Genomic DNA, 25,064 nt, shown 5'->3' with positions numbered 1-25,064 from the left:
AAGAACTTGCATTTTTATTGGGGATTCATGATGGAGTCACATGATCCAGTAAGGATTTTATAGGGCAGTGGGACTCTGTCAACAGTATTTGGGAATATCAGAGGGCCTGGAACATTCAGGAAAGGCCTAGTGAGAAGGGTGGGGTTTGAACCAGTCCTGGAAGAATTTAACTAGGCAAGGAGGAAGGAAAAATCCAATTTCTTTAGCTTTCTAGCATGTGGCCATAATCGGCCTTTTCCAGCCTCAGATCTGGGAAGGCAGCTTAGTGTAGAGAAAGTGAACAGACTTTGGAGTTGGGAAGACTTGGCGAAAAGTCCTGGGCCTGCCACATCCTAGCCTTTGGGACCTAAAACAAGTCACTCAATCTCTTTGAAGCTCTGTTTTTCTGCCTACAAATAGGAATAGTACAACCTATTGAGGGTGATGGTAAAGATATCTGAAAATATATGTGCTTACACATAGTAGGTGCTCAACAAAGGTTGGTTTCCTTCCTTGTGACTGTCCTTTCAGATCCTTTGTCAGACCTATTAGTCCTGCAGGACCAGTCAAGCCAGTTGTTCTCTCATCCTCATCTCATGCCCATCCTAGTCTCTTGAAACCCTCTTCAAGACACCATTGCTGCCTCCTCCAGGAAGCTTCCCCCTCCCTCCAGCCATAAGGGATCTCTTCTTTCTTCACATTCTCTCAGCCACTCCATCAGGCACTCATCCCACTATAATCACTAGATATTTACTGCTGGAATTCCATCAGCCTTACTGGGGACCAAGCACCTTGGGAACATTGATTATATCATGTTTATCTTTCTAGATCTGCAATGCCTAGCCCAGTGCTGAACCCCAAAATGTGTTCAAGAAATCTTTGTTGTATGCCAATCAAAGGGCTGGAAGGAGGAGAGAAGGCAGTTCTGGAAGGGAAGGCACAGAAAGAGCAAAGGCATGGGGACAGGCACACCAGTGTGTCCAGGGGAACAAGGTCAACTTGTAGGATGGACAGTTTGTGTGCAGAGGATACTGTTGAGATGAGCACCACCTTAGCCATACAGAAATTGGTGATTTTTAATTTTTGTTTGACTTTTCACAAGATGGTGGAATTTTCGGAAGGGACTTTGGCAATTACATTCGCAGTCCGTTCGATCACACAACTAGTTGGTGTCAGAACTGAACCTTGTGGTGACCGCTTCCACTTGCTTTATGCTTTTTACATTTTTAGAGTCTTTTTCCTAATATTTGTACTTCTTGTAACCAGTGATATAGGTTGCTATCCCCATTTTAAAGATGAGGCCATTGAGGTTCAGAGTCAGAGTCTGCTAAATGGTAAACCTTCCTGTTGAGAGCTGCTTTCCCTTTTCTTCCTCCCCTCTTGTTTCAACTTATTGCAGGGAATAACAATGAAATGAGTGCTAGAACTAAGGACAGGTGTCCGCCCAGTTGCTGCTTTGGGGCTCTCCTTACGTGACAGAAGGAGAACCCTTCAGAGTCCCCGACAACCTTGGTGGGGAGGAGTGTCGCCAGGAGCATCACTGATGCATCACCCCACCCTGGAAATCCCCAAGGCTCTCTGAAGCCCAGGGGACCACTGTGCAGTCCCCAAGAAGTTCTGACTGCAGCTCTCCCGGCAGGGTATGAAAAACCTCAGGCACACTTTTTCAGACAACCGTTAGCAGGCCACAGAAGTTCCCTAAGACACTTGGTTAACCTTCGTCAAATCTGTTCTGACTGTGTGGGTGGCTGGGTTTCATCAAGAGAGTGCTGAAAGCAGCAACCTGGAAGGTTGGAATCTGGACCCAGGAGATCCTCAGGTCTCTGCCCTCTCTCCTCCTTCCTTTGCGACTCCCCCTTTCTGAAATGTAAACCCTGACAAAATGCTTACATATTATACATGCTCCTTTATTTGCAAGCTTTCCCAGGATTTATGAGATGTTTTCTCTAAATTTGTGCTAAGCTCAAGGTTCTAAAATCCAGCAGAGTTACATGTGAGGGGAAATCCACTGTGGGATCTTTAAGTTCTTAAAACACACGCTAAAAGATGCCATGCTCACTGGGCATTGCCAATGGGTTCAGTCACTTTTTGGAATGATTTCTGCAATTAGTACTAAAATGAAGGAGGACAGATTCTAGTTTTGAAAATTAATGCAGAAGTTTGGACAAGAAATCTTTACTTGCTTTTATTTCTCATTTATCATCAAGTCCCAGCTTTCCCAAGAAGTTATTGAACCTTGCTGGTTTCACTAACTTAAAAAAAAAAGCTGCTCTTCCTTTGTCCACAGAGTGAGCTGCTGGTAGCTGAGATCGGGGTCGCCAGCATGGTGACTTTCAGAGACTAGCCAGATGGCTTCATAAACAGATTCCCTGAGTGGCGAGGGCAGAGGTGAGGACAGACAATGAAGATGGGGAGCGTAAGCACGAAGCCGGAACATCTTTTGGAGACAGCAATGGGTAACAGGGAAACAACACATCTGACTTGGTGTTTAAGAAAGGTTAAGTAATGATGCTACTGGTTTCAGACTATTAGTCCCTAAAGAAGACCTCAAGAGATGCGTGTTTAAAGTTTCCATAAACCCCAGATGATAAATTTTCTTGTCTTTCTTCCCAACTTTCAAAAATGGTGCATATTACTCAAGAAAAACCACAATGTTTTGAGCTGGCACTAGTTAGCCCAATTTAAGGTCAGATTTTGCATAGAAGATTCCGAGACAGGAAATTCATTGGCGTAAAAGCCATCAAGAGGGTACTGAAACAATACCATCCTTTCCACAATCTTCACACCAAGATGTGCTGTGTCATCTGTGGGTGTCTTTCTGGACGGTTTGCTTGTAAAAATGACTACAGCACCTCTGCATTGCCAGGGAGACTCTGTTGTGAAATTCTACAGAATGAAAGAAAAGGGGATATTTTGCTGTGCAGCCTGGAGACTATTCTCAGTTAGGAAGGAGGAGGAGGAAGCCGTTGGTCTGAAGGACGAGTCTGTACTGTGACTTCCTCAGTTAAACAAAATAAACTACTGGTTTCTTCTCTAATTAGGAGTGGTGTCAAATCTGTCCAAAAGAAAACACTGCTATCCTTCCACGCACTTTAATAAACAGATCTTTGGGACAACATGTTTACAACGTGCCTTTTACAACTGATGCCCTTAAAGCATCATTCATTTCTGACAAGTCAGCCAGGTTGACCTGTTACCTTTCAAACTACTAGATTTTCATAATACTTCTATAAATGAATGTACTCCCAACTGGCTATTACTCCTGAGAAAACTAGGAAGTGATCTGAAAAAGATGATAATTTATGATAATACAAGGCAAGACCAATTGTTCCTATTTGGATTAACAGTTCAGAGTTGAACTGAAGTCCAGAGACTTGAATTTCTAATCACTATTATCACCTGCAATGTTAAAACTTCCTCAGCCAATTTTGCCATTGATAGAACTTTCATTTGATAACTATTAGACTGCATTTCCTAAGAAAGATTAACTGAAATATATTATTCAACCATTTCACATAAGAATATAACAAACTTAAATTTTTATTTCAGTTTTTTTGTTTTTAATTATCATGGATACATAATAATTATACTTATGTATGGAGTCATGTGATATTTTGATCTGCATAAGGCTTCTTATGCTGATGGACCATATTGGCAGGAGTGATTATCATGAAGAGCTAGAATTGCTGCCACACAGCAAGGATAGCAAGGAGAATGTCTTGAACCAAAGCATACGATTTGTAATGACCAAATCAGGGTAACTGGGATATCCATCACTTCAAGCACTTGTTATTTCTTTGTGTTAGGAACATTCTAACTTCCCTCTTTTGGCTAGTTTGAAACACGTGACAAATTAATGCTAACTATTGTCACTCTATGGTGCTACTACACACCTTCTTCCTTCTATCTAAAACTTAAATTCTAATAATATGTATTAACAGCTATGTTCTGATTTTATATTGATGAGTCTAAGATGCTTTCAAAGATGTTTTTATATTAAGTCAACATATGTATAAATTAGAACTAATGACATCTTTCTATCAAAAACTGAAATTCTAATAATATGTATTAACAGGTGCGTTCTGATTTTGTATTGATGGGTCTAACACACTTTCAAAAATATTTTTATATTAAGTCAACATATGTATAAATTAGAATTAATAACATCATTACAAAAATGGTAAGATCAAGGTTTACATAAACAAGACTTATTTAAGAATTTTATGGGCTGGGCGTGGTGGCTCAGGCCCGTAATCCCAGCATTTTGGGAGGCCGAGGTGAGCGGATCACCTGAGGTCAGGAGTTTGACACCAGCCTGGCCAACATGGTGAAACCCTGTCTCTACTAAAAATACAAAAATTAGCCGGGTTTGGTGGCACACACCTATAATCCCAGCCGCTTTAGGAGGCCGAGGCAGGAGAATCAGTTGAACCTGGGAGGCAAGAGGTTGCAGTGAGCCCAGATTGCGCCATTGTACTCCAGCCTGGGCAACAAGAGCTAAATTCTGTTTCAAATAAAAACAAATTAAAAAGAATTTTATGGATCAAATTGCAACCCCTAGAAATACTACCACTCTGAATTGTACATGTTACAAGTTACCCACATTTCATGTTAAACACATACACACAATTTTATGAATTTTTGTAATTGGATTTTAAAGTTATAACTTATTTTGTTACCTGTAACTTATTTATTTGTAATTGGCTGTAAGTGCATGGCCATAATTCATGCATAATTTAGAAATTCTTTTGGAGAGAAAAATCTAACCTACAAATTGTTTTCAAATGCAGTTACATTTTTATAAATATTAAATTTAACAATTAGCGTCATGTCACTTTTTGTATTTGTAGACATTGAATTAAACATTTATTTTGATTTTGTGATTTTATTTTTGTGTTATGGAATCAATATGATTTTTTCCAGTGGTCTCTAGCATTTCTGTAGAGTCTTGAGAAGCACTGTTCAAAGTGCCTGATGTTCATAATGACCCTGTTTATAAAATCCTTTATAAAGGATTTTATATTTTATAAAGTCATAAAATATGATTTAAATGCATAGGACATTGAACAAGTGGTAATGTTATCTTATTATTATGTTCTGTCTCTTGTTCCTATAAGCTAGACTATGCAAGTCCTGAAACCAAGAGTTAGAAGTTGGATTGGCTCTCCTGTGTACACTCCTGGTGACCTACCTGTAGAATTCTTACTTCTTGTCCTTTAACACTTAAACTCTGTTTGCCCTGGTTCTTGTGAGAGGGACTGAAGAACTTCCTGCAGGGGACACAGTAAAGGTACTAGTAATCTGTATTTCTGTAAATCTGAAGCTGTGACTACTACCCAATCAGTTTAGGCGTCTTATGCTGATGGACCATATCGGCAAGGGATCATGAAGAACTAGAATTGCTGCCACATAGCAAGAATAGGAAAGAATATGTCTTGAACTAAAGGAATTCCCTTGGTGTCTGTCAGAGCTTACAAAGCCCAGTGCTAACTGTTAATGGACAAGGGCAAAAAGCACAGCCCCAAATCAGTAAAGCAACTCAAGGTTCTGATTCTTTGAGCATGATGGCCTGGGTTCACCACAGTGTTGGCTGAGGGGGAGGGAAAGCTAAAACATGTGATGCAGAAAGAAGATGAAAAATATCAGATTTGGCTTTAGGATCAGCTGCATCAGCAGGGACTAGGATCTCTGCCATGGAAGCTTGCATTTTAAGGTTTTGATAGAGATTTCAGCTGGCCACCACCTTGAAGATTCTGTGATAGTTTGGACTTAACATAGGGTTTGAGCAAAGCTGGGCAGTGTGAGGGGTGGACTGCCCTGGGCAGTTTATGTGCCCTGCTTCATGTCATGTTGGACCACCTTTTCTCTCCTTTCCCTTCCCCTTCCCCTTCCTTCCCTTTCCCTTTTCCTTTCCTTTTCTCTTCCCCTTTTTTCCCTGTCCTTTCCCTTCTTTCTCTTTTCTTTCCTTTTGTTTTCTTTCTTCCTTTCCTCTTCCCTTCCCCTTTTTTCCTCTCCCCTCCCCTCCCCTCCCCTCCCCTCGCCTCGCCTCTCCTCTCCTCTCCTCTCCTCTCCTCTCCTCTCCTCTCCTCTCCTCTCCTCTCCTCTCCTCTCCTCTCCTCTCCTCTCCTTTCCTTTTTAGAAGGGATCTCACTCTGTTGCCTACACTAGGTGCAGTGGCACAATAATGGTTCATTGCAACCTCCACCTCCCAGACTCAAGCAATCCTCCCACCTCAGCCTCTGGAGTAGCTGGAACTACCGGTGTGTGCCACCACGCCCGGCTAAATTTTGTATTTTGTATTATTATTATTTTTTGTGTGTGCAGACAGGATTGTGCCATGCTGTCCAGGCTGGTCTCAAACTCCCGGGCTCAAGCGATACACCTGCCTCGGCCTCCCAAAGTGCTGGGACTATAGGCATGAGCTACTGTGCTCAGACTTGGCCCACCTTTTTAATTTCAACATTGCTATAGCAACCAGCTCATGCAGATATATTCTGAGAACACCTTTCTTCAATCATTCCTCACTTCTCTTGCTTTCTGCCCTGGGACTTCTTGGCTACTGTGATGGAAGATGTCCAGCCATTCTGATACATTAAAAAACCTGGACAGCAGTGGCTCACGCTTGTAATCCCAACACTTTGGGAGGCCGAGGCAGGTGGATCACCTGAGGTCAGGAGTTCAAGGCCAGCCTGACAAACATAGTGAAACCCTGTCTCTACTAAAAATACAAAATTAGCTGGGTATGGTGGCCTGTAATCCCAGCACTTTGGGAGGCCGAGGCGAACGGATCACCAGAGGTCAGGAGTTTGACACCAGCCTGGCCAACAAGGTAAAACCCTGTCTCTACTAAAAATACAAAAATTAGCTGGGTTTGGTGGCACATGCCTGTGATCCCAGCTACACAGGAGGCTGAGGCAGGAGAATCACTTGAACTCGGGAGGCGGAGGTTGCAGTGAGCCGAGATTGCGCCATTGCACTCCAGCCTGGGCAACAAGAGCAAAACTCTGTCTCAAAACCAAAAAAACAAAAACAAAAACACTTGGATATTTGAAGGTATTATTACCCTTCGAGGCAACCCTAGACCAGGGATGGCAGAACCCTGTGGATAAATGCCCCTATATTGTTTTCTTCAGATGGACATATTCAAGGTGGATTTTATACAGATCCTCAGAGGATCCCCAGTGGGACTGGCCCTCAGAAATTCATAGAGATAATCAGCTTGCAAATGAATGCCAGTATAGGTCTTCCCTTTCCCTTTGCGCTGTTCTTCCTAGTCAATCATGCCTGCTTCCTGGGATCACTTCCTAACAAAGCTACCTGTGTGCAAGTCCCTGTCTCCGGCTCTGGATTTGGTGAAACTCAGACTAAGAGAGATAAAAACTGTTCTAATTCCCTATTCTGAATATATTGGCTTTTCCCTCCTGCAAATTGTGTGTGCATGTAACATAAATTTATAACATTAATTAATATATTTATAAAATTAATCAACTTTATAGTCAAGGATTGAGAGGCTCAGTTCTCAAATCTGTGTGATCATTGAAATTGCTTAGAGATGCCCTCAAACCCACCATGGCAGAATCTCCAGGGTTTTGGTCCAGAACCTTACATTTTCTTAAAATTCTATGATTCATTCTATACTAGTTGTGTTCCAGAACTACTGATTGGGATGCCCTATGTCCCAGTGACAAAGGATTAAGAACTCATGAACTCACAGATATTGTCAAGCAGGAGGAGGACGTATGGGACCCTAAACTTTCTTTAGGCAGAGAGAGTCAGAGGAAAGGCAGGTGCACACAAGATTTTCAAAGGGCTGTGTGCTCTGTCAGATGCCCACAACAATTCCTGGTGTTATATGAGATGGCTGATATTTTGGTTTGGCTTGATCTTAAAGACTTTGTGAAGTTGCTGGCTTGTTCCAGTTTTGAAATTGTCATGGCATTCATTGCTTCAAAAGCTTCTTCTCTTTTCTCTGTTGATGACTATGTTCTCTTCTGCATCTGAGAGCCCTCTATTTAGTTCTAAAGACAGTCAAGTTTACAACACACGGAGAAAACAACAATCATGCTACATTTTCACTTGTTGAAGGTTCCGAGAATATAAGTTTTTAATGTGTAAATTCTATGACATTTGAAATTCTTTTGTTAAAAGATATTAGCTTAAGAATCACAAGAGATGGTCTCCCGTGATCCTGCCTTAAAGAGGCCTTCAGAGCATTTTATAGACAAGGCCATCTTCCCACTAGGCTACAGGCACAGTGCCAAGGGCCCTCAGGCTTTACAAGGTCTGTGAAAATGGTGCAGGCTGGTGCCTCCTCACTTAGTGCCTTTGTGAAAGGTGTGCCCTCTAGGCCCTTTGGGGAAACACAGTCCTGTGGTGGGTTCTCCCATTTTACATAACAAATCCACTTTGAACATTTCCACTTTTCTGAGCCTTCCATTGCTCTCCTCCATATTCTGCAAGACAGTCTGGTGCATCTCTATTGCATTTTAGTCTTATCATTGTCCCAAACTTCAAGGAGCTATCCCAGCAGTAGATTAGGACTAGTTCCAGGTGACTGCACCAGGGTGTCAAATCAGATGCATGGGACATTGCTCTGATGTCAGTAGAATTTCTCCTTATTCAGTCTTACATTCAACTTCCAAGATCCTCTCCCATGTGCTCCCTCAGTCCCTGCCAGCACACATGGGGAGCTCTGGTAGTATGAGGTTGTGTATATTATTTCCTCCCATGGCAGGGATAGTATTTCCTCACTTAGGCTGTGCTTAAACTGACTCTAGTTTTTGGTTTGGAGTGAAGGGAGAGGCAAGGTGTTCTGGAGGAAGATAAGCATCATGGTACAAAGTACCTGCCTCAGGTGAGGTCTTATCATTGTTTCCAGGTGAGAGGTGACTGCTTTTTCCCAGACAGGGAAAGGGAATGTTTTATTAGTTTGAAGGTTAAGAGGATTTGGAGTGTCCCAAGTTCTCAGGCTCATCTTCCCAAACCTCCCCATTCTGGGTCTCTAGATCCCACTCTTTCTCTATTAGGACTCTAACTGTGGCACAGGAAAACATCGAAGCTGTGCGTTCAGTCTGTGTGACTCTGCTACCCTTCTTATCAAATCCAGGGTCTGGATTTCAGCACAGCCTGCTCTCTGGCCATAGGAGACAAGTATTATCTCCCAGCTTCAACACTGCCAAGGAGACATTTTTACATTCCTAGGATGTCCCGAAGTTATTAGTTGGACAACTTGAGCCTCTTTTTTCTCTTTTTTTCTTTTTTTTCAAAGTATCTAAAGCCCTTAACAAAAGCTGGATAACTCCATAATTCTTAAAATTACCATTGCCTGGCCGGGCTCAGTGGCTCACACCTGTAATCCCAGCACTTTGGAAGGCCGAGGTGGGTGGACCATCTGAGGTTAGGAGTTCAAGACCATCCTGGCCAACGTGGTGAAACCCCATCTCTACTAAAAATACAAAAAATTAGCTGTGTGTGGTGGCAGGCGCCTGTAATCCCAGCTACTTTGGGAGGCTTAGGCAGGACAATTGCTTGAACCTGGGAGGCAGAGGTTGCCGTGAGCCAAGATCACGCCATTGCACTCCAACCTGAGCAACAAGAGCGAAACTCTGTCTCAAAAAAAAAAAAAAAAAAAAAAAAAAAAAAAAAAAATTTACCATTGCCCGTACCATTGAAGGGCTCCCGCTGCCCATAAGCAAATGCTTCTCATACCACCCATGCTTCATCCCAGTTCCACCTGTGAGAGTTTTAGTACTCATGATGCTCTTTCATGCCAGAGTTAATTACCACTTTACTATCAGCAGTAGAGTTTTTACTGCCCTCTGATCCAATTCCAAAATCCCATCTCAAGATTCTTCTTTTGAGGCCCACTTCTGGTATTCTTTGTCTTAACCTGGGTTTTCCCCAAAAGTGTGAGCCTGAGAGAAGGGCCTGCATTCAGGTAGTTAATTTAAGGAAGTGATTCCAAAGAACAGGTGCCAAGGACTGAGGGGAGAGAGGATAATAGGCAAGGAGTGGGAGTCAATCCAAGAGGGTAGTCATTAAGTTCGTGAGCCCATCATCCCTTTGGGAAACTGGAGCTTGATCCCAATGGGGTCCGACTGAAAAGCTGTGCAGCATGCACCTCAGGATGGTCTGCTTGGGACACACAAGAAAGGGGTATTTACCCCAGTATCCACTTTCTCCCTTTCTCTATTAGTCAAGGGTTGCTCCATGGTGTGCTAATCCCTCATGCTTCCAAGCTTGTGCATGTTTTAAAAATGCATGGTGCCCTGTATGGTGGACAGAGATACCTGGTGCAGCTGCAGCAACATGTTTTCAGGTTATTCCTGCAACATCTGTTCCCTGACATCAGCTGGGGTGAAAAGGTAGGCCACGATCACCTGAGGCAGGGCACGGCAGGTATCCTGTCAGGACCCAGCCAAGAACCCATCTGTTAAGTTGAAACCAGAATAGAAAACTAAAAACAAAACACACACACACCACTAATGTACATCTTATGGATTGTATGTTACTCTCAATTAAAAAAAAATGTATGTGTGGAAAAACATCTCATTTCACTTTCTCTCCTTTTATTTTTCTCTAAATGTTTAAACCATGGAGAAAATAAAATACCCCTAGGAGAAAGTTGCGTGTGTATTCCAAACGAAAAAAAATAATAATAGAGTGAAAAATGAAGAAAGGGAAACAAGTGAAAAAGCCAGCTGCCCAAAGGACTCAAGGGAAGAAAAATCTAACCCCGAATGATGCCTGATTTGTCTTGAAGAGGATACCCCATCCCTCTGCTCCAGGCCAACGCCTCCTCAGCCCCAGCGCCTCCTCAGCCCTCAAGTCCCAGTTGATTTCTCTGTGGTTTCTAGCTCCTTCCCCCTCCCCCCACTCCGCAGGCTGGGCCCTCCCACAGAGTTACTGGCTCTGTCATCTGTGCCCCTGACGCCTTTGACACAAACCTCTGTTCTAGCATCTATCAGCACAGCAGCTCTCTGTTTAACCTTCCTAATAGATCAGGGCCTCCCTGTTTTTTTTTTTTAAAAACCATGGGTGCTTTTTCCAGTCCTTTGTATGAGCTCAATTTCTGAGTTTCACTCATTTAGTTATTTAGCAAATGACCTTTCCGGGTCTGCTGTGTGCTGGGCACAGCGAGAGAGTGACACCATTTTATAAGACCCAGGTCCTTGCCTCAGCAGGAGGCAAAGAAATCCATTGGGCAGGCCAGAGAGGTAACTGATTAAAAGTCCCAGCTCCATTATAAAGCAGGAAATCCTAATTTCAGGTGTTAGACGGATGGTCTTGAGCTGGAAAAACCCATGGGGTGAGCTGGGGAGATAATGATTCCATCAGAGGTGAAGACACAGGATAGCCTGTGGAGGAGGTGGGTGACCCTCAGCTAGGGACCTGAGCATACACTGCTCACCTCACACAGGCGCATGCGCAGAGGAAACAGCAGCTGTGACGAGCCAAGGCCAGCCTGGGCGGGGAAGAGTGGGATCCGGGGGATGGGCTGGTCAGACTGCTAAATCCAGTTGCATCCAGAAAGGATGAACTTGCTGAGGGCCCTATTAGGACAAGAGTTCTGAGGACCAGAAGCAGTTTAAGCAAAGTCTGCATTACCTGGCCCGACCCATGTTTCCCCCACAGCCTTTACTCCCTCCCCACCTGTTGTCCATCTCAGATCAAACTCACCCCTAGAATAAAAGTCACCATGTGGAGGTAACGGGTTGGGGCTGCCCACAAACCGGCCCTGTGAGTGCTTTGGAAAAAAACACCTTGCCAGGAAAGAGTGATTCAGAGACCTCACAGCTTCCACTCTCAATCTCAGGTCTCAGGGCAGTTTCAGGTCTAGGTCAAGAGTTGAAACAGCCCAGAGAAACCATCCTCAGCTCCCTCAAAGTGAGGCCGCTCTGAACCTGTCTGAGGTTTCTGGTCAGGCCTGTGCAGAAGTTTGACTAGGCCTCACTTTTCCATTGGCAGCCTGTTCTGTTAATTTGGAAATTTTCATGAATTATTTTGAAAGCATCCATGACTAGGGGGAAAGAAGTGAATGCCTGATTTATCACTTTTATTTTTTCATTATTATTGTTATTTTTTGAGACAGTGTCTAGCTCTGAAGCCGAGTCACTGTCTGGGGTAAATGCCCGAGATTCGTTGTCTCACGGCCATGGAAAACTAGGACGCAGACATACAAAGAGCGAGGTTCAGAGCGGAAGTTTAATAGGCAAAAACCCCGTTTTCATGGTAAAGGTTAAACTTCACCATGTTACCCAGGCTGCTCTCAAACTCTCGGGCTCAAGTGATCCATTCCGCTCGGCCTCTCAAAGTGCTGGAGCTACAGACATGAGCCACTGTGCCAGGCTATCACTTGAATTTTTTGTTTAACTGAGGTCAATTTACATGACACAATACTAAGCATTTTTTTCTTTTTTTGGAGACAAATCTCACTCTGTTGCCAGGCTGCAGTGCAGTGGTGTGATCTTGGCTCACTGCAACCTCTGCCTCCTGAGTTCAAGGGATTCTCCTGCCTCAGCCTCCTGAGTAGCTGGGATCACAGGCACATGCCACCATGCCCAGCTGATTTTTGTATTTTTAGTAGAGAAGGGGTTTCACCATGTTGGCCAGGATGGTCTTGATCTTTTGACCTTGTGATCTGCCTGCCTCCCAATGTGTTTGTATTATAGGCATGAGCCACTGCACCTGGCCCAGAGCTAAGCATTCTTTTCTTTTCTTTTTTTTTTTTTTTGAGATGGAGCATCCGTAAGTGTACAAGGCAGTGATATTTAGTACATTCATGGTGTTGGGCAACCTGTATCTAGGTCCAAAACATTTTTGTCACCCCAGAAAGTTATCCCATATCCATCAAGCAGTCCCTCCCATTTCTCCCTCCTGCAGCCCCTGGAATCACCAATCCACTTACCATCTCTACAGATTTAATGATTCTGGATACGTCATGTAAACACATCATACAACATGTGGCCTTGTGTGTCTAGTTTCTTTCACTTAGTGTAATATTTTCAAGGTTTATCCATATTGTAGCATGGATCAGAACTTTATTTTTATTTATTTACTTTTTTGCGACGAGTTTTGCTCTGTTGCCCAGGCTGGAGTGCAGTGGTGCTCTATTCATCCATCACTTTTATTTTTTGCCACCTCTTAATATCTTGGATGTTGAGGCATCTGAAGATGAAACTGGGTCACAGAGTCCCTTCTGTGTTCTTTGAAAAGGAAGCAACTTGTAAAGGAAGTGAGGACAACCCGAAGTACAATTCCCTAAATTCAGCACCTTTAGGTTAAATACACATTTAGCTGGTTAGGAAAGTCTCCTTCTGACTCTGCTGTGAAGGAGACAAGAGAGATCTTTGATGTGTTTAAGTATTTTCTTGCTTAAAATAAAGCACTGAACTTGAATTCCGTAAGTGGATCTCTCTTCTCTGATTAGACAGTTTTCTTAATGCTCTAAAGTCAACTTTTTGGGCCACATAGAAATACGATGGGTGAGAGTTCAGTTCTCCAAATCTTGAAGTATAAATACAGCAGGGCTCGAACAATGAGATGAGAGACAGACACCTGCCCATGGGGCCCGGTGTTTGGGTTTGGCTTTGGCTTGTCTCCACCCTTGGGGTTCAGCCTCCACTTTATCACCAGCCCATCATTTGTGCTCACAGAGCTAGGGTCCAATCAAGACAAGAGAGCTCCTTTTTCTCTGACCTCTTTCCTTACCCAGCCACAAATTACAACACAGGAGATGAGATAAAGAAGAGGAAACTCAACGAAAGGGATGAATGTAAACAGTGTGTTTGCCGCCCAGTGACAAGAAAGCGGTGTGAGAAAGGCAAATTGATGTATGATTAGACCTGCTGGGAGCGGGGAAAGCTCTGTTTCCTTGTGGGGGACTCACGGTGTCAACCTGCTAATGCTGAGGGATCAGTCAGGGCAAGTGCCCCTTTGACTTTATTCCCAGAGGATGGACTCCTGGATATCCAAGCTGAATTTCACTAGCAGATTTCTCTAGAATTTTCCCCAGAGTCCATTTACCTGAATTAGAGTACTTACAGTGAAGCTGGGGTCTGAACCTGTTAATTACATGCGATTGGTGGAAACAACAGCTCTATGGGGCTACGGCAGAATTGGTGGGTGGATTTCTCCATTCTGAAAATCACTCTGGGTTTAATCTAGTATTCCTCTCTCTTAGCTTTGAGCTCCCGTTGGAGTCTTAGCCTTTTTCTGGGATAGCCTATAAGCTTCCAGCATTGCTTTGTTTATCCCCAACCTCATACTGAAGTGGTAGAAAAAAGGGAAAACAAGAAGCAGGAAACTCGAATTTTAGATCCAGTTCTTGCCATGGGCAAGTCATTACCATCTCAGTGCTGTGATCTCTAAAATGAAACAGGGAGGGGAGACATTTGCCCAGGTGTGTTCTGTATATACCAACTTCTGTGTGTCATTGTTTGAAGGATGACCTGGGGGAGCTTTGGTCCCCCCCTTTCCAGCCTGCTGATTGCTTGCATAGAGGAAGACCTCAGACAAAGAAATGCAGATAAGTCAGGAAGTGTAAGGCCTGAGGGCATGGCTTACACACATGGCATGAGTTTCCCTAGTGTTCTGCATTTAGAATACGATCAATTTTCACATTAAAAATCACAGTCAAAAGGAACAAAAGGTTAATTTTTGTTGTTGTTTTTTGTTTTTTGAGACGGAGTCTCGCTTTGTCACCCAGGCTGGAGTGCAGTGGTGTGATCTCGGCTCACTGCTCACCGCAACCTCCGCCTCAGACAGGTTCAAGCGATTCTCCTGCCTCAGCCTCCCGAGTAGCTGGGACTACAGGCGCCCACCACCACGCCTGGCTAATTTTTTTGTATTTTTAGTAGAGACAGGGTTTCACTGTGTTAGCCAGGATGGTCTCAATCTCCTGACCTCGTGATCTACCCGCCTCGGCCTCCCAAAGTGCTGGGATTACAGGCGTGAGCCACTGCACCCGACCCAGAAAAGTTAATTTTTGCTCTTTACCGTTTTTGTTGTTAGTTACGGTTAGTTGTTAGTTGTGCTCCCCCACTCCTCCACCCCTACCCTTGGCAAATAGTATAATGACAACAAAGAGGGAAGTTCACTTTTATTTCACGCAACAGACCAAAGGTAAGTGGTCCAGTGCCTGAGGGGTGACTCTGCCATTGTCCATATCCAGCTTCCACCTCTGGTCTAGGATGGCTGCTGTAGGTCTCGTCAACACCCAGGCAACAAGGAAGGAAAGTTGCAGCAGGAGAATAGGGTCTGGAGGTAGGGAGCATAAGGCCGATTCACGTTGAAGTTCTAGAACTAAATCCAATGGAAACACTTCAGCGATGACAGGAAATATCCTCTCCATTTACATAGGGCATACACTGAGTAAAAGACTTTGTAACTTGACTTCATCCCCTTCATTTACATAGGGCATACACCAAGTAACCAGTGAAAACCTTTAGAGGGTATTTAAACCCCAGAGAATTCTGTAATTCCAGAGAATTCAGCCCCTAATGATTGGACCACGCCCACCCTGTGGAGTGTACTTCCGTTTCCAATACGTGTCTGCTTTTGTTGCTTTATTCTTTCTTGCTTTGTGCATTTTGTCCAATTCTTTGTTCAAGATGCCAAGAACCTGGACACCTTCAACTGCTAACAAAATGGCAGGAGGACACTCACACCTTCCTTAGTAGGGTATGACCTGGAAGTGGCACATATTCTACTCATGTTTCATTACAAGATTTAGTCACATGGCCACATATTAAGCTGCAGAAAGCCTACAAAGTGTTGTCTGTAGGTTGGCTATGTGCCTAATTAAGATTCGGGGCTTTGTTTTAGAGATGGGGAGAATGACTATTGGTGGACCATGCTATTCTCTGCCAGTAGGCTCATTATTTTCCAAAATGACTTATGTCAAAGTTCAGTGCCACTAAAATTGCATGGTCATGACAGTTTAACAAGTGTTTATTAGGGATCTTTTATTGTGTAAAACCTCCAGACACCATGGGAATGTTGATATGGAATATGCAGGCAACGGTTAGCACACAAGAAACCAATATAGACAGGGGTTAACTTAAATGCTGACCTTCATAGTTCATACCCCACATATTTTGGAAAGGATCAGCAAAATCTGGAGTATGCAGGAATTTCCCTGGAGGAGGTGACTCCAGGTGGAATCTCCAGGATGGTGTTTCTCACCAACTCCTGTATCTGCTCATAGGCTCAGGGGTCACTAAAGGAAGTCCTCACTTGACCCTCAGTGCCATTCTAACCAACTTTTTAACCCTTTCACTGTATCTTTCCACTGTCAACATTGCAAAATGATAGGGTTTTGAAACATACTTCCTCTTCCTTTTCACTTCGTCTTTAGGGACGTATTAATGAGTGGAGTAAAGCACTCAGAAGAGCAGCAGGAAAAGAGGATTCATGTATGCCAGAGGAGCTGAAGGCTCTCGATAGGTTCAGAAAATGCAGGTCTTCCAGCTGCTGAGGGTGTATGCTTCCACCACGCCTCATAGCAACCCCTGAAAAAGTGGGGTCTCTAAAGTTCTATTAACAGGCCCAATTACTAAACACTTTTAACCAGAAAATACTCCCTCTGGGTCCTTTTCCTTTACATTCCATGAGTTGGAGAAGGGAAGGAATTAGTGTAGTAGTTGAATAAATGGCTGAATGAAATGATACCAGTTGATGGTGTAAGACCCTACAAGCAGCAAAAGTCTTGACTATAAAAGATACTTTGTTAAAACTGAGAAGAAGATATTCATTTTTGTCCCCTGCTCCCCGGATTTTCATCTCTTAGCCAATCTCCACATTCCTCCAAAATGTGTCCTGTTTGGCAGGATCTCATGCTCTACTTTCTTGTTCTACATTTTCTGGAGTCTAAGCCTACCTTCTCTTCTCTCATTCTTCATTCCTCTATCCACTCATCTATCCTGTCATCTACCCATCCAACCATCCATTTGTGAGAAATGAAATTTAAAAACTGTTGGAACCCCAAAAAACACTGAGAGATGTGACTGTGATTTGAGTCACATAGAGTTGCTTTTGTTTCTCAGATTATAGATTAACTATTTTTCTTATATTTCTTGTTCTCTATCATGGCTAGAGGCAATTAAATCACCTCAAGGACAAAAACCTCCTGCCTTCTAAATTAATGACCATTTTTACAGACTAACTTCCCCTGTGTTGTGTTGCTTTGCTTAGACCAGATGACAGACAGCCCATGACTATTACACCCTCTGTAAAAGGTGACAAATGCACCCTTTACAAAAAGAAACACTGCCTATAACCAATCAAGTGGCTGTAACTATGTGTCAACTTTGTATGAAAAATGCTGTAATCCTGCTAAAAACTCCTCTGTCTCTGCCTACATAAATGAAACCGTAACTTCTGTATGTCTCTGACTCCATTCCTTTGTAATTGGTGTTTCCGGGTAGGCCATCCTCAGACTGCACTTGAATAAACTCTCTTGAAAGTTGGGGTTCCAGCTGGGCGTGGTGGCTCAAGCCTGTAATCCCAGCGCTTTGGGAGGCTGAGGCGGGTGGATCACCTGAGGTCAGGAGTTCGAGATCAGCCTGACCAACATGGTGAAGCCCCATCTCTACTAAAAATACAAAAATTAGCCAGGCGTGGTGGCAGGTGCCTGTAATCCCAGCTACTTGGGAGGCTGAGGCAGGAGAATCGCTTGAACCTGGGAGGTGGAGGTTGCAGTGAGCCGAAATCACGCCATTGTACTCCACCCTGGGCGACAAGAGCGAAACTCCGTCTCAAAAAAAAAAAAAAAGAGAAAGTTTGGGTTCTAACAGCTTTTAAATTTTATTTCTTTATTTTTCACAAATGGATTGTTCTGACTCTAAATTGTTTTATCATATTTTATTATAGGTTGACACATCCATCCATCCTCTCTTCCATCTATCCATCATCCATCCAGCCAAACATACAGGTAAACTAATGTAAACCACAGTGTTATTGGCTTTAAAAATCTTAACATTACATTGTTCCCAGTTGAGAGAATTTCTGGCTTAATAACAGACAAAAGGGGTAGATATTGAGGGAGAACATACAGTGGGTTTAACTATCTTATGTTCTCTACTTAATCAATAGCTGGTTAACTTAAATCTGTTATGCCAGGATAAAAGCAAATTTGAAGATGGTTCTGCTCAGTCCACAGTCACTTCTGCCTGGTTGCTATCATTATAGAATGTGAAATAAACTGCAGCTGTGGCCACAAAGTCCCTTTTGCTGAGGCTGGGAGGGTCCAGGTTGCAGCAGATGTGGAGGCCCCTGCCAGGCACCTGCCCTGGTCTCGCTGCTGACCTCCTTGCAGGGTTTCGGTGGTAGGGCTCCTCCTGTGGTCAGATCACTGGGATTTCGAGTACGATCTGTCCTGTCATCACTTTCACTTTGATTAGCTTCATTCTGAAGAACTTTCGACAGCATTCACATGGGTCAGCATGAGAAAACCAGTTCCTCTGTAGAGGACTGATTTAATCTTTTTGTACAGAGGCTGATCTTGGGAGAAAATACACTCCTGTTTACGTCAAACATACAGGACGCATCAGCCCACAGACACGCTCAATGCTTCCTGGGTTTTCTTGGTGGGGGCCCCTCTGCATCGCTGGGACAGTGAGTGAAGAGATTGGCCCTGATGTGTCAGTCCCTGCTGGGCTTGGTGCCATTGTCTCTGGGTGTAATCAAACAATCTGTATCTTAGTGGGACATCCTGCTTGCTCTGTGTGACTCAGAGCTCTCAGGCAGCTGGTTGAATCTTTGTTTATAACAGTGCCACCCACTCACTCCACACCCCCGACTCCTTATACACCACTCCACAGGTGGCCAGACTTCTGGTGCAAATAAAAGTTTGTCAACTGTTGCTCCCTTTCTCCTGTCTTCCTCTTCTTCTTCTTCTTCTTTTTTTTTTTTTTTTTTTAACTTATCTAAACAATTAAGCTGTGGGGAGTTCATTAATAAAAGGTTTCTTTTACAAAATTATTGGCACTCTGCAAGGCGCTTTGGAGGAGAGTGGGAAGATCAATATTACCTAGAGTAAAATGGCAGGGCAGATATTACTCAAGGGAAATCGGTTCTTAATAAGAGAGAATATAGATTTCCACCCGGGCAGTCAGTTTGAATATGATGAAACAGCGTGTTAGAGTCGGCGGTCTGGTAATTATTTGAGAAGTCTTAGAGACTATAATGTGTATGTGTGTGTTTTAAAAGAACAAACCAAAAAACCTCTCAGCCAAAGCTTTTCAGAAATAAAAAGCAAGTATGTCCACAGACGACCAGAACCCAAAAAATTAGAGCTATGTGAATCCATTAAATGACAAAAGTGCAGAGCATTTGATTAATTTCTGTATGGATCTAAACCACAGAAATGGTGTGATGACTGCCTGTGTTTGCCTCTGGGAGGGAGGCAGAGAACAGGGTGAAAATGTAGGCTTCTAGATGCGACGGCTAATGGGAAGCCATTCCTTTTCTTTAAGACTGGGTCTTTTACTTGTCTCTTGGAAGCTTCGTGAACATGTGAAAATGGGCAGAAAGCGCAGTGGAATGGTACTGAGGGCAGACCAATTTAATGGGGTGCAGGTTACTCTCCATCCTTGTCATGTGAGCCAATTAACCTTCCGGTTGGCTGGTGAAATGCAACTAGCAGTTAATTGGACCATTGTTGGGAACAGTGCAGAGGCCTTAGTACCATTCGCAAATTGCTGAGATAGGAATCTCTGGATGACTCCTGGGTTGAGGGCAAACCAGTTCAGCTGCAGCTATGGTGGAACCTTGGCTCTTAGGCCCAAGGAGTTTCCAGGGGACCCCTGGAAGTCCCAGTGCATTGCAGTCTTAGCACATTGCTGGAGAAGGTGAGGGAGAAGAAGAGAGAAATGAAAGAAAATTTCTAGATAAAGGGAAGACAGGAAAGATGGAGGAAGAAAGGAGGGAGGGAGATTGAATAAAAGAAAGAGGGAGAAGGTGAAGAAGGAAAGAGAGAAAGAGAATATATATATAATGCTTTTAGGTGTTACCTTTGATCAGGGCCATTGACCAAAGTCAGCTTTCTCCAACGTGTATTCAGAGGAGGGTTCATGTCCTATAAGGTATTAATTGGTGTTTTATGGGAGAAATTTTTAAAAAGTGGGGCAGAGAAATCGGCATGTCCCATCCATTTGGGAAGTGTTTCACTCAACAGGTTTCTCTGGTGTAGCTCCTCTCAGAGCCTTTTGTAAACTGGAGTGCATTATGGAGCTCCAAGATGGGGCCATAGTATACAATTTCTCCTTACATTATTTTATTGAGAAATTGTTTATTCAAGGACAAGCATTCTGAGAAGTGAAGTTTTTGAAATAATGATCCAGGCCTTTCCTCAACACTGAGCTATTTCTTTTCCTTTCTTTTCTTTTCTTTTTTTTTTTTTTTAACCATGCAACATAACCTTTATTAACATTTTGAACAGGTTCAGCTGTTACTGAAACTTGTAATTTCTAAACTTAAGTTGGGGCAAATGGCTATACTGCAGAGTAATGCCATCCCTGGGCACTGTGAATGCAAGACTGGAGAATTAACAGCCACTCCTCAGGTGAAGGACCAGGTGCAGGGTCGACTCCTTCTGGATGTCATAGTCAGAAAGAGTGTGGCCATCTTCCAGCTGCTTGCCTGCAAGGATGAGCCTCTGCTGGTCGGGGCTGGGCGTAGGGGGTGACTTCTTTATCCTGGATCTTGGCCTTCACATTTTTGATGGTGTCACTGGGCTCCACTTCCAGGGTGATGGTCTTGCCAATCAGGGTCTTCACAAAGATCTGCATACTACCCCTCAGACGCAGGACAAGGTGCAGGGTCGACTCTTTCTGGATGTCATAGTCAGAAAGAGTGCGGCCATCTTCCACCTGCTTGACTGCAAAGTTAAGCGTCTGCTGCTCGGGGAGAATGCCTTCCTTATCCTGGATCTTGGCCTTCACATTTTCGATGGTGTCACTGGGCTCCACCTCAAGGGCAATGGTCTTGCAGGTAAGGCTCTTCACGAAGATCTGCATTTTGACCTGTTAGCGGATACGAAGATGCTGCAAAACAGCAATCATGTCCAGCCACAGGGACACCACCACATGCTTGCCCAACAAAGCCAGTCGCCCCTACCACTGAGCTATTTCTATGTGGGTTCTTCCCTTGGCCCTTAGGCTGGGATAAATCCCTGTCTTCATGCAAAGTTAGAGACATGCTTAGATACAAGATCTACAATATTTGTGGATAAAAAATAAACAGTTGCTTAAGAAAACTACAACTATTTTTTTTTGCTGACACCAGAGTGAAATTTCCCCCATTTATCTCCCATCAGCCTTTGGTAGGAGCACAAAAGCTACCTGCTAGGCACATTCCAGCACCATGATCGTGACACCGACCCTTGTTCATTCATTCCTTCACTCGTTTACATTCAAACTCTGTTCTCATTTGCTGCTCTGCTGCTGGTTCTGGCTCCAAGCACTCCTTTTTTTTTTTTTTTTTTTTTTTTTTTTTTGAGACAAAGTCTCACTGTCACCCAGGCTGGAGTGCAGTGGCGCGATCTCAGCTAAGTGCAACCTCTGCCTCCTGGGTTCAAGCGATTCTCCTGTGTCAGCCTCCCGAATAACTGGGAGTGAGCTACCACACCCAGCTAATTTTTGTATTTTTAGTAGAGACAGAGCCATGTTAGCCAGGCTGGTCTTGAACTCCTAACCTCGGGTGATCCACCCGCCTTGGCTTCCCTAAGTGCTGGGATTACAGGCGTGAGTCATTGCACCTGGCCTCCAAGCACTTCTTATTCTGTCCCCGACTTAGATGCCCATGCCTGACTCCCATCCCATCAAAGTTGAAAATGTCCTGATTTGTTTTCTGGTGTTTTGACAATCAGTGCGCTTGCTTTTTTTTTCTTTTTTTTTGAGACGGAGTCTTGCTCTGTCGCCCAGGCTGGAGTGCAGTGGTGCGATTTCGGCTCACTGCAAGCTCCGCCTCCCAGGTTCTTGCCATTCTCCTGCCTCGGCCTCCCGAGTAGCTGGGAATTTGAGACACTCTTGCTCTTGTCGCATAGGCTGGAGTACAATGGTATGATCTCAGCTCATTGCAACCTCTGCCTCCTAGATTCAAGCAATTATTCTGCTTCAGCATCCCAAGTAGCTGGGATTACAGGTGCCCGTCACCATGCCTGGCTAATTTTTGTATTTTTAGTACAGACAGGGTTTCACCATGTTGACCAGGCTGGTCTCGAACTCCTGACCTTGTGATCCACCCACCTTGGCCTCCCAAGCTCTTGCAGTTTTTGATACATTCTTTGGCTTTGCCTTCTCCTCTGAACTCAGGGTCTCTAATGTCTTCACAGTCAAGACCAGTCTCCAGTGCAGCCCCTCACCTTGGATAACCCCACCTGTAACTCAGGTGGCTCATCTGCGGCTCAGTTCCCTCAGTCAGAATAAGCGACAAGCCTCATCTCCACCTCCTCCTGGGATTCACGTACCACCTATCCTCTGAGCCTCTTCTAGTGTCTCAACTGTGCCAGGGTCAGGAAGATTTTTCTTGTAGTGATCTAAATGTTTCTTCCAATGGGTGAGTCAGTTACTTCCTCCTGTTTCTTCACAAGGGCAGTGGAGAATGTAGAATGCTGCAGAGGGGTATACTGGGCATTGGCGTGTTAGTGCTGCGGTGGGCAGGTCCCTCTCTGCTGCTTGGCAACTCTGCATTCTTCCTCCTGAAAAGGAATAGCTCCCACCCTAGTGTAACCCTCCAGATGCCCTCTGAGGACCTCCATGGTATGGAAGGTGCTGGCAAAGTTGACTTAGGTCTGGTTTTCACTGCCAACCCCCTCATGTCATTGAAATGGTGACAACCCCCAGGACCCCCATCCCTGAGAGAACTCCCTCTAGAGACACAATTTCAAGGGCATGTGTCTAAACTCTGGGTAGGATTGCCCAGTGGACACAATCCTCTGGGCAGGCTTATGAGACACTGCCCCAAATGTTCTCCTTCTGTGCAGATTCACTGCTTCCTCTGCAGACTCATGGCATTCAGTGCTCCCCACTGCAGGCATTTACTCCCTTTATCTCTCATTTATGAGAGAGATATAAATATATGGCAGGAAAATTACCCTTATGCAGAAGCTTAGGGGGAATGAATACAGGAACCAAAGCACTTAGGCTTCCCTGGCACACCACCCATGAGCTCTGGGAGGGATTAGAAAGAGTAATTAACTACTCTTAGAAGCCTCTTAGATCTACTTTCTTCTACTTTCTACAAATGAGGTTCCAACAAGTGGGGCCAAGTAGGAGCATACAATGTGGGGGAACTTAGGCATCACTCTGTCTCCAAAACTAACAGGAAAAGTAGGTAGTGGGAAAGGTGCATGTGAAAGGAATTATGTTTTTAGAAAGTCCACTTATTTTTCCCCAAATACAATTACGGTCTGCTCATTATAGACATTTTGGAAAATGCAGAAAAGTAGAAAGAATAAAAATTTGTCTATGAAGATAAATGGGGGAAATTTCACTCTGGTGTCAACAAAAGAAATAGTTGTATTTTTCTTTAGCAACTGTTTGGTTTTTATCCACATTGTAGATCTTGTATATAATCATGTCTTTAACTTTGCACAAGTTGCTGGAAAACTCTGCAATGTTCATTTGTGAAATAACTAATTATTTTTGAACAATGTTTATTAAATGCCCACCATGTGCCAGGAACTCTGCTATGTTTTGAGGATGCATGACTGAGCCAAACAGATGTGTGGTTGCCCATGCATACACACCATTCATAGGCAGTGTGACCTGATGGATGTTGACAGGCATTAATAGGACTCATGGAGTGTGTAGCTAGCACTGTTTGAGCACTTTGCATCTGTGTCAGGAAAATTTAATTTCTTCATTGTATAAATATTCTTCCAGAATTTTTCCCTTCTCCTCACTCCAAGGGGACTAGCCCACACAATTGTGCTTTCTCCTATGGGTGAGGTTGCCAGAGGACAGCTCTGCCCTCAGCTTTTGTGGAAGTCTCTTGGCATAATATCTTGGGTGAGATTGTGACTGGGGTCCAAGAGGAAGAGGGGACAGAGGAGCGTGGGATGAGGAAGGAGGGTGGAATCCCACAGCTAACAGCCTCCGAAGACCTGAAGGGCAACAGAGGGGGCTGGCTGAAAGCATTGTGGACCTGTGAGTTTCTCCCTGGGAAGACTCAGCGGGGAAAGGCTGGTAGCAAACCAGGGAGGAAGACTCCAGGTACCTGTGTTCCCAGCGATAGCAAAGGCCATCAGACTCCCACTTGGGAAGAGAGTAACCCAGCCACCTGACTCAAGGGACCATGGAGACCTTGACAGTGGGCATCTGCTTGCTAACCAGGGTGAGTGATGACAGGGTGTCCCAGTGTTTCAGGATTCTTGAGACCCTTGGGCCTTTGAGAACTCGTCTAAGCTGCTTAGGTCACACACTTAATCCGTTTTGTGCTGCTATATATCTGAGACTGGGTAATTTATAAAGAACAGAAATTTCTCACAGTTCTGGAGGCTGGGAAGTCCAAGACCAAGGTGCTGGCAAGTTCATTGTCTGGTGAGGGTCTGGCCTCTGCTCCACTCTGGCACCTTGAATGCGGCATCCTCCAGGGGGTGTGCTGTGTCTTCACATGGCAGAGGAAGACGGGCCAAGAGGGGCAAACTCTGTCAAGTCCTTTTATAAGAGCACCTAATTCCATTCACGAGGGCAGAGCTCTCATGACTCAGTTACTTTCCAAAGGCTGTGCCTCCCAATATCGTTGCCCTGAGGTCACCTGAATTTTGGAGGGGATGCATTCAAACCATAGCACACACTAGTCTTAAGTTCTCTTTGCAACCCAACAGTAGCCAATATTAGCTCACTCCCATCAAATGTTGTCCCACAGCACTGAACTAGCATGTTTTAGCAAGCAGAAAACATACTCTTCCTGCTACTGGCTCTTATATACTCAGAGAGTTCCAGCTCTGTCCTCCTAGGTGCTTTGACCACTACATGCTATGCAAGATTCACTCAATACAGATTTAATATTATACCATGAGCAGGATTTTTGTCCATTTATAGGAACAAAAGCAACTGGATTTTTCCAGACCAATAGCTCAA

General features: G+C 44.1%; 1 pseudogene across 1 annotated transcript; it reads right to left on the bottom strand.

The window, feature by feature from the left end:
- Positions 1–20,383: 20,383 nt before the first annotated feature.
- On the bottom strand, positions 20,384–21,094 carry LOC104668782 (annotated as a pseudogene). The gene has a single exon (XR_748887.2). The product of XR_748887.2 is annotated as a polyubiquitin-like (transcript).
- Between the last annotated feature and the right edge of the window lie 3,970 nt (positions 21,095–25,064).

This window comes from Rhinopithecus roxellana, chromosome 14 (genome assembly GCF_007565055.1).
Source record: "Rhinopithecus roxellana isolate Shanxi Qingling chromosome 14, ASM756505v1, whole genome shotgun sequence".
In the NCBI taxonomy this organism is placed as follows: domain Eukaryota; kingdom Metazoa; phylum Chordata; class Mammalia; order Primates; family Cercopithecidae; genus Rhinopithecus; species Rhinopithecus roxellana.
Note: the sequence above shows the minus strand (reverse complement) of the source record. Positions and strands in the feature narration are given on the sequence as shown.